We start from the raw sequence: 13,886 nt of genomic DNA on the forward strand, positions 1-13,886 counted from the left end.
GCCATGTTGGAAATCAAATGTCATCATGGGTGTGGGTGGGGATGAACTCAAACCATAGCACGAACCAAGTGCCTAACTTCGGTGCTGTTATCACGGCTCTACGTGTTGGAGGCTCTTAAACCACAGTGTCTTCTTCCTTTCCTCACTGTGATGTTCTTTTCATTTTAATAAAACAAAGATTTACTGTACTTTGAGCAGCAGAACATGGAGCTGATTTTTTCTGATCTGACTGAGAAGACCCTGGAAGATGAGGGTCAGCCTTATGTTTTCCCAGATGTCACTCTTAAATATTTCCGTTCTTCTGTAATATTTGACTTTGTAATGACTTGGCCATTCATAAAAGTTTCCCAAGACATGTTTGAACCCATTTATACATTTATTTCCTCTCTGTACTACCTGCTCGTATAATGCATTTGGTAAGTTTATTACCCTTTGGGTGAACAACTTCCTCTCTAAAGTTTCAAAGGGTGTCCTCTCATACTAGTATTATTTTGAGATTTGGTGAATAAATCAAAACAGAATAATTTTTGTTATTCATGCTATCGAAGGTTTTGTAGTTTAAGACGATATTCCCAATCTAGTCTTGACATTTACAGACAACTGATACCTCCAGACCTTGAACTTCTCATTGTTTTGTGTAACATTCTCTGCAGAATATCCCATTAGAAGAGCACTATTTCGAGATTTTCTTATAGAGGCCTTTGTTCTTTACATTTGTTTCCTTCATTTAGGCTAGACTACACTAGTTTAGAATAACCTAAATTTGATGGGAAAACAATTATGGGATTAGAGAATGCTACAGGCCACTGTTATTGTAGAACGAAGAAAGTCAAACTCAAAGAAGTAAGGTGACTTGCTCACGGTCACAGTGCTAGTTAAAAAGAGACCTGGATTTGAACTGGACTCTCAGATCAATATTCTTTCCAAGGACTTGCTAAATGTCAAACTGCTTTGCTTTTTAATATATATTTTATTGCATTTTAGGTTTTGGGGTACATGTGAAGAACATGCAAGATTGTTGCATAGGTACCTACATGGCAATGTGGTTTGCTGCCTTCCTCCCCATCACCTATATCTGGTGTTTTTCCCCATGTTATCCCTCCCAAACAAGTTCCCATGGTCAAAACGTATTGGGATTAGGATCTTGAGGTAGGCTCGTCTTTCTCCAGTGCTGCCTCATTCCCATCGTCTTTCATTCTGATGAACATGTTGCTGGTCACTCTTGCCAGAGACCCAGTGTCCTGGTACTACTTCCAACCTGGCTATGGCTCACCATGTCCACCATGGTGACCTTTATGATCTGTGCTGCTGGCAGTCCCCATCCGACATCTCTGCTACTTGCTCCTCTCCTCAATTCTATTAACTTACCATATGGCATCAAGACCTCCTCTTCTGTTTCCACTATCATGGCCTTGATACCCTAAGGGCAGCAGTCAAACTGGATACACGATTCCCAGGGGAGATCCCCAGAATTTAAACTCTTAAATGCTTTACTTTCTCTCCTTTTCTTATTGCAATCAAAGAGTGAATGTAAGGGCAGGGTGTGGTGGCTCACTCCTGTAATCTCAGCACATTGGGAGGCTGAGGTGGGACGATCTCTAGAGGCCAGGAGTTTGAGACCAGCCTGGGCAACACAACATAGTGAGACCCCATCTCTACAAAAATATATACATATATATTAGCCAGGTATGGTGGCATTTGCCTGTAGTCCCAGCTACTCAGGAGCCTGAGGTAGGAGCATTGCTCAAACCCAGGAATTTGAAGCGATAGTGAGCTATGATCACACCACTGCATTCCAGCCTAGGCAACAAAGTGAGATTCCATGTCTCAAAAAAAAAAAAAAAAAAAAAAATAATAATAGGTGAACGTTGAAAATGTTGTAGGGGTCCTGATCAGTCTAGAAGGAAGACTGGATCTTTTCTTTTCCCTGTTCATTGCTGGTGTTGGCCTGGTCTCTAGCTGGTCATTTATACTTGACTCTGGACATATCTTTTGCATAGAGGAGACAGTGCCATCATTTTGATGATGTCCTTTCCTCCCAGAGAAATGCATGGGGTTTGAAAATGACCATCCACATGACAAGACAAGAGCACTCAAGGAAAGGGAATGCAGAGAACAGAGAAAAGGAAAGGACTACAGAAGGCTGGCTTTTCCTGGCACCACCTTGTACTTCTCCTCCCACAGTTTTTCCCCATTTTGTTTTGTTTTATAGCTTTTAAATCTCTTTACTGTGTTTCTCTTTTTCTTCTTACTGTAATATCCTCCTAGGCACGTTTCTTCTTGAAACACAATTTTTCTGGGTTACACTGTCCCAGAGAATTTTCTCCTGGCGAACCCCTCCAATTCTCCGCTGATTTTAGCTGTCTTGGTGTGTTCTTCCCATTTGCCTGTACTGTTTGAGATTCTGAATTTGAGGCAAACATTCACACCTTTTGCATTTAGAATATATAAGATGTTATTTCGGCCTGGTGTCCTGTTATTTTCATCCGAAGCATTTGAGCCTAAAAGAATCTATTCCCCAAACTTCTTTATCCACACTTATGAGCATCTTGCAGTAACAATGGTAGATGTTATCATTTTTATATTACTTTGTAGATTGCAAAAGGCATCTGCAGAGCTGCCTCATGTAGCTGCTTGACTTGCCTGCTCTGTATAAAGATTCCAAGTACCTGATGGTTCTACCTCTCTTCTTTTGTAAGCTCATGGCTAGAGATGCCATTAATTCCTCCTACCCTGTTGTCTAGAAATACTCTGCACACAATGGACACTCAATTTTCTCGATAGGTTTGTAAATCTCAGTTGTTAATTCAAATGTCCTCACTGCAGATTTATTCTAATTTAAGAAAACCTAACACAAGACACTAGAATTTACAGACACATATATTATTTGTACTATACAATGATTTATCACAGGACTTTAATAGCAAACTTCTTTAGTGTATTCAAGCTGTTTTTATTTTAGAAAGCAATTTAATTTGTATGGAAAAATGTGTGGACTGGAGTTAGTTGCATTGATTGGATGTAATAAGGACACTTGATTCTTAGCTATATAGCCTGGTAGTATGTCTTCTGATCATATAGTTATGTCATACATGAAGGTGACTTTGACATTATTACGAATGGTAAGTTCTCAGTTTACAGAAATGAAACGTATGTAAGGATGGATAGTATAGAAGGAAGGAACAGTATTTTCCTGGGTTTCTGTCCAGAGCCTAAAATCTAGAATCTATCCTAAAATGGATACATTGGAAAGGAATAGCCCCCCCATCCCCAACACACACAAGTGCGCGCGTGAGTATTCTGCCCTTCTCTCTCTACCCCAACTTTTCCAGGTAGGAAGAGGGAAGCCTGGAATGATCCTGCCTTAGCTTGAGGGCCTTGCTCCGTTCACTTCCTAGGCTCTGTGAGGCTCCATCTTTGCCCCAGTGGGTTTCACTTTCACTGTGACCAAGCCACTCCCCTTCCCCAGGCCCAGACAAGGAAGCTGTCAGGTCTTCCTGAGCCAGCCCAGCTCCTGCTTCAGCTCAGTCACATGGAACCCTCCATGACTTGCTTCCCTCTAACTGAATCAGCCAACCTCTCAGTCCCCTCTTGCTCTCTCTCCCACTCTTGAAAGCCAATTTCCTGCTTCAATCTTATTCTTATGAATAGAAACACAGAGCTTGCATGGAGAATGAGAAACTACTGTATCATAGGAAGCAATCACACTGAACACAAAAAGCCATTCAAAGTAATTAAACTACTCCCATCCCCTTTTCTATATTTCTTTTCAGCTTGGCACTGATGGGCTGTTTATCTTTGCCACCACAACTGTGGCAGCAGAGGAAACGGCAAGCCATTTTCTGCAAGGGCACATGCCGAGAAGGCAGAATTAAGACAAACGCTTTCATTCTTGGCTGCCAAAGCATTTTAGCTTCTGAAAAGCAAGGGACAACGCCATTGCCCTGTGAAGAAATAAATAAATAAAGGCCCAGTGGCAAGAGAAGCTTCTGGGTGATTTTCCACTTGTCAGAGGAAAAGGGGGATGGGACCAGTGAGGAGCGGGTGGGAGAGAAGGGGGAGCTCATTATCTTCCAGCCCCTGGAAGCTTTTGTTCTCTTCAGCTGTGCTAAGGAGGCTGCAGCTCTGCTCCCAGCTGTGCAGAATCTTGCAAGCAATCTAAGAAGAATGTCTGAGACCAGCAATGTGACTCCAGCAGGCATCACTCCAGGGAGATGACAGCTGGGCAAGAAAGTGGAGCCCCTAGATTCCCAGTGAGCAAGACTGAGCTAACAGGGTTCTCCATGTTAATACCTGCATGGATGCTTTTCCAGTACAGCTGCAGAAAGAGACTGCTGAGAGGCTTGCCTGAGGGCTGTTTGCAATTTTCCCCCCTTTATCCTGGCCCCAGACTGTCTATAACAGTTGCTGAACCTTGGAGAGCATCATGGGGGAGTTAAGTTGTAGAAAAAGGGAGGATCTCAGAGTGGCTCAATCACATCTACTGCTCAGTACCACAGACGCATCTTGAATGTGTTTGTTCTGTTGTGAAAATCAATGCTTCTTCAGAATACCTGGTGTAATAGCTGGTGTTGGGACTTCAGTATGAGAGTTCAAGGAAGTTTGCCTAAAGAAGGGCTTCTGGGCTGTCGATAAGTCAGGCACTCAGACCACAGCTCTTTCAAGGTGAAAACTGAGAGGTGTGGCACAGGACCAACATGAAAAACCTAACAACAGGTTCTCTGTGGAGGAGGCTGGACTGCCTAGAAACATATACCCCTTAAAGTTGGACTCTCACCTGCTAGTGCTGCAGTCTACTAGACCTGCTACCTCTTAATTTCATTTTTATTTTTGAGTCTCAAGCAACTTTCCATCTAATAGTCAACCTGACCCAGGTTGAAGACTTTTGCAGAGGATGGTCCATAAAATGCTAAATCAAGCCACATGGACCATCTCAAGTTTATTTGAGGACTAAGTAACTTGCATGCCACTGCTGGGGGCTGCCCCACTCTCCACTGCACCCACAGATTTACCATGGTAGATTTGGCTTCCTGGTTGATGAAAACACCAATTTCAGAGGAGCCCCAGAAGCCCTGCCTCCTCTCCTTCTCCAGTCCCTGTGGCCCTGCGGGGAGCTGCCTGTTTGGTTTAATCTGGGGAGCTGGCACTTCTCCCGTTCCCTACTGTCTGGCCTGCACTGTTCAGCATTCTTGTTTTTGCATCTGTCATTATCTTTTGTATGCAAAGAGGTTTAATGTGCAATAAATGTAAATGGGCAGTGTATATTCTGTGTTTTATTAACTTCCTTTTGAGCCTGTTGTCAGTGACTACTCTGCCTTGCCAGGATTCATCGGCAAGAGCCCCCGGCACATGGTTTCTGCAACCACCCAGAGGTTCCTCTTGCCTGCTGCCCAGATCGAGTAGATTTATCAAGAAAGGGAAATCGCAATAGAGAAAGAGTTTTACACATGTAGAGCTGGCTAATGGAAGACTGGAGTTTTATTATTACTCAAATTGGCTTCCTCCAAAATTTGGAGGCCAGAGTTTTTCAAAGATAGTTTGAGGAGGGCATTGGTTGGGGAATGGGTGCTGGTGATTAGTTGGAGGTGCCATCATGGGGTTGTGGAAAACGGTCTTGTGCACTGAATCTGCTTCTGGGTGGGGGTCTTGGTGGAGCCATTCATCATCAGAAATGCAAAACCCAGAAAAGGCATCTCAAATGGCCAGTCATAGGTTCTGCAAATGTGATATTATCTGCAGGGGTAATTGGGGAAGTTGCAAACCTTGTGGGGTCTAGAGTAATGGCTGGTGATTGTTTAAGTCTACACCTTGGCAGAGTTGAGGCTCCTCATCCTCCTAACCTGGTGGTCTCTCATTAGCTTTATAAACACATTTAGTTTTGCAGAAGGGCTGTTGTCATTTAAACTATAAACTGAATGTCTCCCAAAGTTAACTCGGTCCAAGTCCGGAAATGACTAAGGGTAGTTTCGAAGTTAAAGGCAAGATGGTGGTAGATTAGATCAGATCTCCTTCGCTGTCATAATTTTCTTACTACTATAATTTTTTGCAAAGCTGGTTTTGTTTCCTTTCCTTGCCCCATCTCATTTCCAAAAGCTGTGTTGCCCAAGTTCTATTTCTGCAGAGGCCACTGTGCCCTCCTCTAGCTTCCAGGGTGAAGGGTAAAAACTACTTTCCATGGCAAAGTCTTTCTGGGATGGTTTACTTCAACCATTACCCAGACTTGACCTATCTTATGTGTGACTGTTGCAGCAGATGGAGAACTACTGAAACTATTTTCTCAATTTAGGTAACATCAAAAGTTGCTACCTAGACATGAACATAAATCTTTTCTTCCCTACTTAAATATTTTCCAAAGATCCAGTCTTGTAATAATTTCACCTGCTTTGCAAAAGTGTTCAATATGCTAAATAAAAATGGTAATTCAATTTATTCTCTCAGTAGGAATCCTTGTAAGGTACAGGGGAGATGGGGTAAGGTCTACTGAAAAAGAAATTGAGTCTGTGGGGATAATGGGGAAAAAAAGTCTCAGAATTCTTGACTCTCAGGGCAAGTGCATTGGCATTCAAATGTCATTGGGTTTAATGTGCCTCCTAAAGTACTTACCTGACTACTTAGGATTGCTTCAAGTAAAATGGAGACATTTCAATTCTGACTTTTGGGTGAGAATTCAGAGTAGCACATTCATGGAAAATGTGTTTTTATAATATCTCCTAAGAGGCTTAACCAGTAAACATTTCTAATTCGAGAAGCAGAGTACAGTTGGAAGTCAGACACTGGGCTGGCTGGGGGAAGCACCGTGCTGAGAGAGTGCAGCCATCACAATCATGGAAGGAGGGGGATGGCCATGACTGCTCCAAGGCTGCCAGTATACACTAGAGGACACAGAGAATGCACTGCCGCAGAGTGCAAATGTCTTCCTTCCCAGACCCGACAATGCCTTCAAGTAAGGGATTTCAAGTATTCCTGGATGGATTCCTTTATCTGCTATTGTATAAATGATTCAAAACTTTTCTGAGTAATTGATAAGGAGGGAAAATGGTTAGATATATCAGAAGTGTACACAGTGCAGCAAACTTCTACAAATGCTGCCTCAAAAAAACCTGCAGCCCTCACTGTGGTACTTCTCTAACTCACAATTCAAATGAGTATGCACAGAGTAATGGAGTTCCTGCTTCAGAATTGACTAAAAAAACAACAACACATGTTTTATATTGAGATATAAATCACATAGTGTATTAGTCTGTTCTCATGCTGCCAATAAAGACATATCGAGACTGGGTAATGTATCAAGGGAAGAGGTTTAATGGACTCACAGTTCCACATAGCTAGAGAGGCCTCACAATCATGGTGGAAGGCAAGGAGGAGCAGTCATGTCTTACAAGGATGGTGGCAGGCAAGAAAAGAGACCTTGTGCAGGGGAACTCCCCTTTATAAAACCATCAGATCTCACGAGACTTATTCACTATCATGAGAACAGCATGGGAAAGACCTGCCACCAAGATTCAATCACCTCTCACTGGGTCCCTCCCATGACCTGTGGGAATTGTGGGAGCTACAATTCAAGATAAGATTTGGGTGAGGACACAGCCAAACCATGTCACACAGCATACACTGCAACCATGTAAACTATGCAATTAGTTTGTTAGTATACTCACAGAGCTGAGCAACCATTACCCAGCAATTCTAGAACATTTTCATTTGCTACTTGTATCTGGTAGGAGTTACTCCTCAGCCCTTGGCAACTGCTAATCTACTTTCAGTTTCTATAGATTTGCCTGTTCTGGACATTTCACAGAAATAGAATAATTTAATATGTGGTCTTTTCTGACTGATTTCTTTTACTTAGCATAATGTTTTCAAGGTTCATCTGTGTTGTAGCACACATTGATACTGCATCCTTTTTATTGCCAAATAATATTCTATATGATGGATAAACATATTATTTATCCATTTATCAGTTGGTGGACACTTGGGATGTTTACACTTTTTGGCTATCATAATAATGCTACTGTGGGTCAGGCATGGTGGCTCACACCTGTAATCTCAGCAGTTTGGGAGTTTAAGGTAGGAGGGTTGCTTGAGACCAGAAGTTTGAGACCAGCCTGGGCAACATAGCAATACCCCTGTTTCTACAAATAATAATAACAATACAAAGTGAAAATAGAAATATAATAATCCTATTATAAATATTTATGTACAAATTTTTGTAGGGACATGTGTTTCCATATCTCTTGGGTATATGCCTAGGAGCGAAATTACTGGTTCACATAGTAACTCTATATTTAGCATTTTGAGAACTGCCAAACTCTTTTCCAAACTGACTACACTACATTACATTTTTACCAGTAATTCATTAGGGTTCCAGTTTCTTCACATCCAACCAATGCTTTTTTTTTTTTGAGATAGAGTCTTAATCCGTCACCCAGGCTGGAGTATGGAGGCAAGATCTCGGCTCACTGCAACCTCCTCCTCCTGGGCTCAAGCGATTCTCATGCCTCAGCCTACCTAGTAGCTGGCTTGCACCACCATGTCTGGCTAATTTTTGTATTTTTAGTATAGATGGGGTTTCACCATGCTGTCTAGGGTGGTCTTGAACTCCTGACCTTAAGTGATGCACCCGCCTCAGCCTCCCAAAGTGCTGAGATTACAGACGTGAGCCACAGCGCCTGGCCGGATTCTTGTTACTATCTTCTTTGTTCGGTCCATTCTAGTGGGCATCAAGTGACAACACTCTGTGGTTTCCATCTACATTTCTCTAATGGCTAATGATGCCAAGCATCTTTTCATGTGCTTATTCATTTGTGTATCTGCTTTTGAGAAATGTTTGTTTAGGTTCTTTTTCTATTTTAAAATTGGATTATCTTTTTATTGCTGAGTTGTAAGAGTTATTTATATGTTCTGGATAAAATTCCTTATGTAAAAGATTTGCAAATATTTTCTCCCATTCTGAGGTTGGATTTTACATGTTCTTAAGGATATTATTTGTAGCATAAAGGCTTTTAAATTTTGAGAAAGCTCAATGTATTTTTTTTTTCTTTGTTGCTTGTGCTTTGGATGATGTATTCCAGAGGTAACATTATAGTACAAAACACAAAGAGCCCCCAGGTATAGCAGGGGTTACATTGGCATACATTTGAGGCAAAAAGAAGGGCAAGGCTACATGGCTAATTAAGCTGTTTCACTTAATATATAGATCTGTTTTTACTGATATTTATTTATATTTGAGACAGAGTTTCACTCTTCTTGCCCAGTTTGGAGTGCAATGAGTGATCTCGGCTCACTGCAACCTCTTCCTCCCAGATTCAAGTGATTCTTTTGCCTCAGCCTCCCTAGTAGCTGCTGTTAACAGGTATGCGCCACCATGCCTGGCTAATTTTTATATTTTTCACAGAGACGGGGTTTTGCCATGTTGGTCAGGCTGGTCTCAAACTCTTGACCTCAGGTGATCCACCCACCTTGGCCTCCCCGAGTGCTGGAATTATAAGCATGAACCACCATGCCTGGACTACTGATTTTATTTTTAAAAGAATTCTACAGTTACACATGTTTTAAATTTACACAAATATCTTCATTTAAGGAGAGAAGGAAGTGTTACGAATACTTTTCTATGGATTTAAAAGCATGCCCTAAATTAACTGTGATTTAAACAGGGCTTCCCTGTATAGAACTTAAAGTCCTTTCCTCAGTTTTGTTTTTGTTTCATAATATTTTTATACATGAGGATGTTGATGTACCACTGTCCAAACCATGCTTGGTGGTAAGCTCCCTTAGAAGGCTTAGCTCTGTTTTCTGGTGACTGTAAGTGCTCAATTTCTTCATGATTTGTAGAAGTGGATCAAAGTAGGCAAGATCAAGACTTGTGCAAATTGAATTGGAAAATTAACATAACAATTAAACTCTTAAACACTCAAGAGATTTACTCTAATAAGATTGAAGGCTACCTATTTTGTTTGCGTCAATGATCCTGTAAGGCTGGGCAGCTGAATGAGATTATTTCCAATTCTTTGTACTAGAGTACATATATGTTACTCAGCAGCAGCTGTCAAGGCAAAAAATACTGTTTTTTTTTTTCTGAATAAATAAGAAATCAAGGCTAGGAGTGGTGGCTCATGCCTGTAATCCCAGCACTTAGGGAGGCTGAGGTGGGCAGATTACGTGAGGCCAGGAATTTGAGAGCAGCCTGGCCAACATGGTGAAACCCCAACTCTACTAAAAGTACGAAAATTAGCTGGGCATGGTGGTGCACGCCTGTAGTTTCAGCTACTTGGGAGGCTGAGGCAGGAGAATTTCTTGTGCCTGGGAGGTGGAGGTTGCAGTGAGCCAAGATCATGCTAATGCACTGTAACCTGAGTGAACCAGATCATGTTTCAAAAGAAATCAATCAATCAATCAATCAATCAATCAGTGGTTGTTTAGAGTTTGATAGTTATGATCTCCTGTTGCTGAATGGACATGTGAAAGTCTGCACTATCAGAAATTGTATTCAAAAATAGTGTGGATAAGGGCTGTCATCTTAGGCTACTTTCTGTTGTTTTAACAGAATACCACAGAATGTGTAATTTTTAACAAACATAAATATATTTGGCTCACAGTTCTGGAGGCTGGAATGTCCAAGAGCATGACATTGGCACCTGGCAAGGTTCATCCCCTGGCAGGAGGTGAGAGGCAGAAGCAAGGACATGAGACAGAGAGAAAATCAGGCTGAACTCATTACTTTGTCAGGAAACCACTCCCACAATAATTAGCCTACTCCTGCAATAATGGCATTAATCCATTTAAGAGAGTGGAGCCCTCATGACCTAATTACTCTTAGAGACTCCACCTCTTAGTACTGTTACATTGGCAATTAAATCTTTAACAAATGAACTTTTGGGGGATGCATTCAAACAACAGCAGCTGTATTAGTCAGAGTTCTACAGAGAAAAACAACCATAAATAGGCAATATGTGAACAGGAAATTGGCTCACATGGTTATAGAGGCAGAGAATTCCCAAGATCCGCAGTTGGCAAGCTTGAGAATCAGGAGAGCTGTTAGTATAGTTCCAATCTGGATCCAAGTGCCTGAAAACCAGGTGAGATGATGATGTTAGTTCCAGGTTGAGTTCAAGTCTGAAGGCAGAAGAAGACTGATAGCTTAGCTTGAAAACAGGCAGAGAAAGAAAAACTTTTCTCTTTGACTTTTTGTTTTATTTAGACTTCTATTAGACTGGAAGAGGCCCACCCAGTGAAGTTAGTCTACTTCAATTAGTCTACGAATTCAGATATTAATCTTATCCAGAAACACCCTCATAGACTCACCTAGAAAAATGTTAACCAAATATCTGGATACCTCATGGTCCAGTTAAGCTGACACATGCAATTAACTATCACAAGGGTGTTGTAATGGCTTAGCTCCATATGCCTACTTTCCATTCTGTGCTAACCTTCCTGAAAAATAATTTCTTAGAGCTACAACCTTAAGGTACACAGTGAGGTGATGTGACTCCCATAAATTGCAATTCCATAAGTTTATTACTTAGGATATGAAAATATTTTAAAGAAAGAAATGTTTCAAAGAGGCAGAATAAATTTTAATCAGCTCTTGCTTTCATACCTACTCTGCCAACCTCTCAGACCACTTCTTATTATAGCTTCACATAATTGGAGAAGGTTGAAACAGTGCCCAGGATTCAGGATAGTATGTGAAGCTCCTAATCCTTTCAGTGAGCAATTGGGCTTTCCTTCTGTACACAGTTGGGAGACAAGGTTCTCATTGCAGCAAGTGCTAGTGGGCCTGAATTTAATTATTATAAACGCTTGCATTAATAAGTGCAAATCCAGCTCCAGCAGGCCAAGAATACAGCCTTCAATCTGTGCTCATGCTTAAAAATCACCAGCACCTTCAAACATGAAGAACTCTTCATGTTACTACTAGCGTTGCCATTTTAGAAATGTCAGTGGTTGCTCAGAGTGTCCCATAGGTTTTGGCTCAGGGATCTGGAGTGAGAAAAAATGGCATTAGCTTTGTAAGCCCCGTTGTATAGCATGCATGCTCTTTCTGCCTTCATGTCCATATCTCTTAGGAATATTTTAAGCTCCTCTGGCAAGTGAACACACCTTCTACTGACTACAGGATATTAGCAGGTTATACAAACAGTGAACCAGTGAAACTAATTGAAAGTAGAAAAGAGTAGTCAAACAATTATTTAGAGTCCAGGCGAGGGGGCTGGGAGGCAGTGGACAGCAGGGAATAGGCATCACAATATCAGATCATAAGTTTTAAAAAGTATTCTTCTCAGTGAACTTACTGGATGTATGAGCAGGTTTCTATGAAACCAAAGTAGCCAACTGACATGTTCGATTCAGTCAGTTCGCACTGGCTTCTTTTCAGGCTTGTTCTCTGGGGTGCATGTAAATTATGCAGGGTTCCAGGCAGGATTTTGGGCTGGTAAAAACATTGCAGAGCTCAGTCTCTTTGCCCACTTTGCAGTCTTAGGATCTGCAACTCCTATGACTATGTAGTCTTAAGAACTGCAGATACAGGAAATAATTCCCAACTTTGTCATGGGAAGGTTGGAATAGAGATGAAATTCAGTCTGGTTTTGAAAACCCCAAACTGGCACAATATGGAGCCAGAAGAGCATGGGTTCAATGATCATGAATCCAGTTGTTGGCCTCTTTCTGCCAGACAGAAATCTAGAATATGAGTAAAAAGGCTGAAACATTTACACATTTTCTTGCATGTGTTTAAACCACAAGGCAATGATTTGTGACTATCCGGTCTTCTGCCTCCTTCAGTCACATGTCAACTCATCTGCCTTGGAATTCCCTTGCCATTTTGTGCTTATCATTATTACCTCTACTTTTTCAATCAGGCAGGTTATTTGAGCACATGCCAGACTTCATTTTACTTTATATATTCTTTTTGTATGCAAGAGTGTTAATATTTATCTTCTTATATTTTCTGTTCTCTCATACAGTAAATTATGCATGTATTTTGCAAAAAAGATGAATAGATGTATACCCACTTCAATTTGAACTATAGTAGCCTGCATGTAGAGCAAAAGGAATGACCGCAGCTCATAAAGAGACAGTATACTCAAGAATGCTGGTCAATTTGAAAATAAAAAAACATTTAAAACAGGTTTGCAATGGGGGTGGCATGTGTAGAAGGAAGACAGATGTAAGTTATAAGAAAGTGAGAATGAGAAACCCTTGTCCAGAGTTCTGGAATTATTCACAGCCTTCTAACCAGATGCTCAGAGACTCTGGTGTGGGTTTGCCAAGAGTCATAGAGAACATGACTACCAAGGAGTGAACACACTGTGCAACATGTTACTGACTTTGCTCAAGGCCTCACTTCAAGGCTGTGGCAGAGCTGGGACTCAGATCCAGGTTTCCCGGCTGCTGAGTTTACTGCTCTTTTTCCCCATCATGATCCATCATCGCATACATATTTCATTAAAGTCAAAATGATAAAGAAAGTAGAGGTTTGGGTATGAAGAACAAGTTCTGATTTCTTTGCAATATTGTCAGAAATGCTCCTGGAATAGAAAAACGTAGTAAAGGATGCAAAAAGAGAGAAATAGACAATTTTGTATTTTTCTCCTATGCTATTTTTGTATCTTTTAATATATAAAAGACCAGATAAAAGTTGCCAGATGAAATTCTATACATCTAATTGATACAATAGGAAGAAAATTGCATACACTATCCTCAAAAAATAGCCTGGTGAATATAGTAATAATATTATGATGATGATCTTTCAATTGAGGAGATGGGATTAGAAAAGTTAAGTATTGGCTGAAGTCACACAAACAGAAGGGGTCTGAGCTAGGACTCAAACCCAGCCAGCTGTCCATTCCACCATAACTGAGCTAACAGATAGCCTTATAATAGGGAAAGAG

Source organism: Callithrix jacchus, chromosome 13 (assembly GCF_049354715.1).
Source record: "Callithrix jacchus isolate 240 chromosome 13, calJac240_pri, whole genome shotgun sequence".
NCBI classification, from domain to species: Eukaryota; Metazoa; Chordata; class Mammalia; order Primates; family Cebidae; genus Callithrix; species Callithrix jacchus.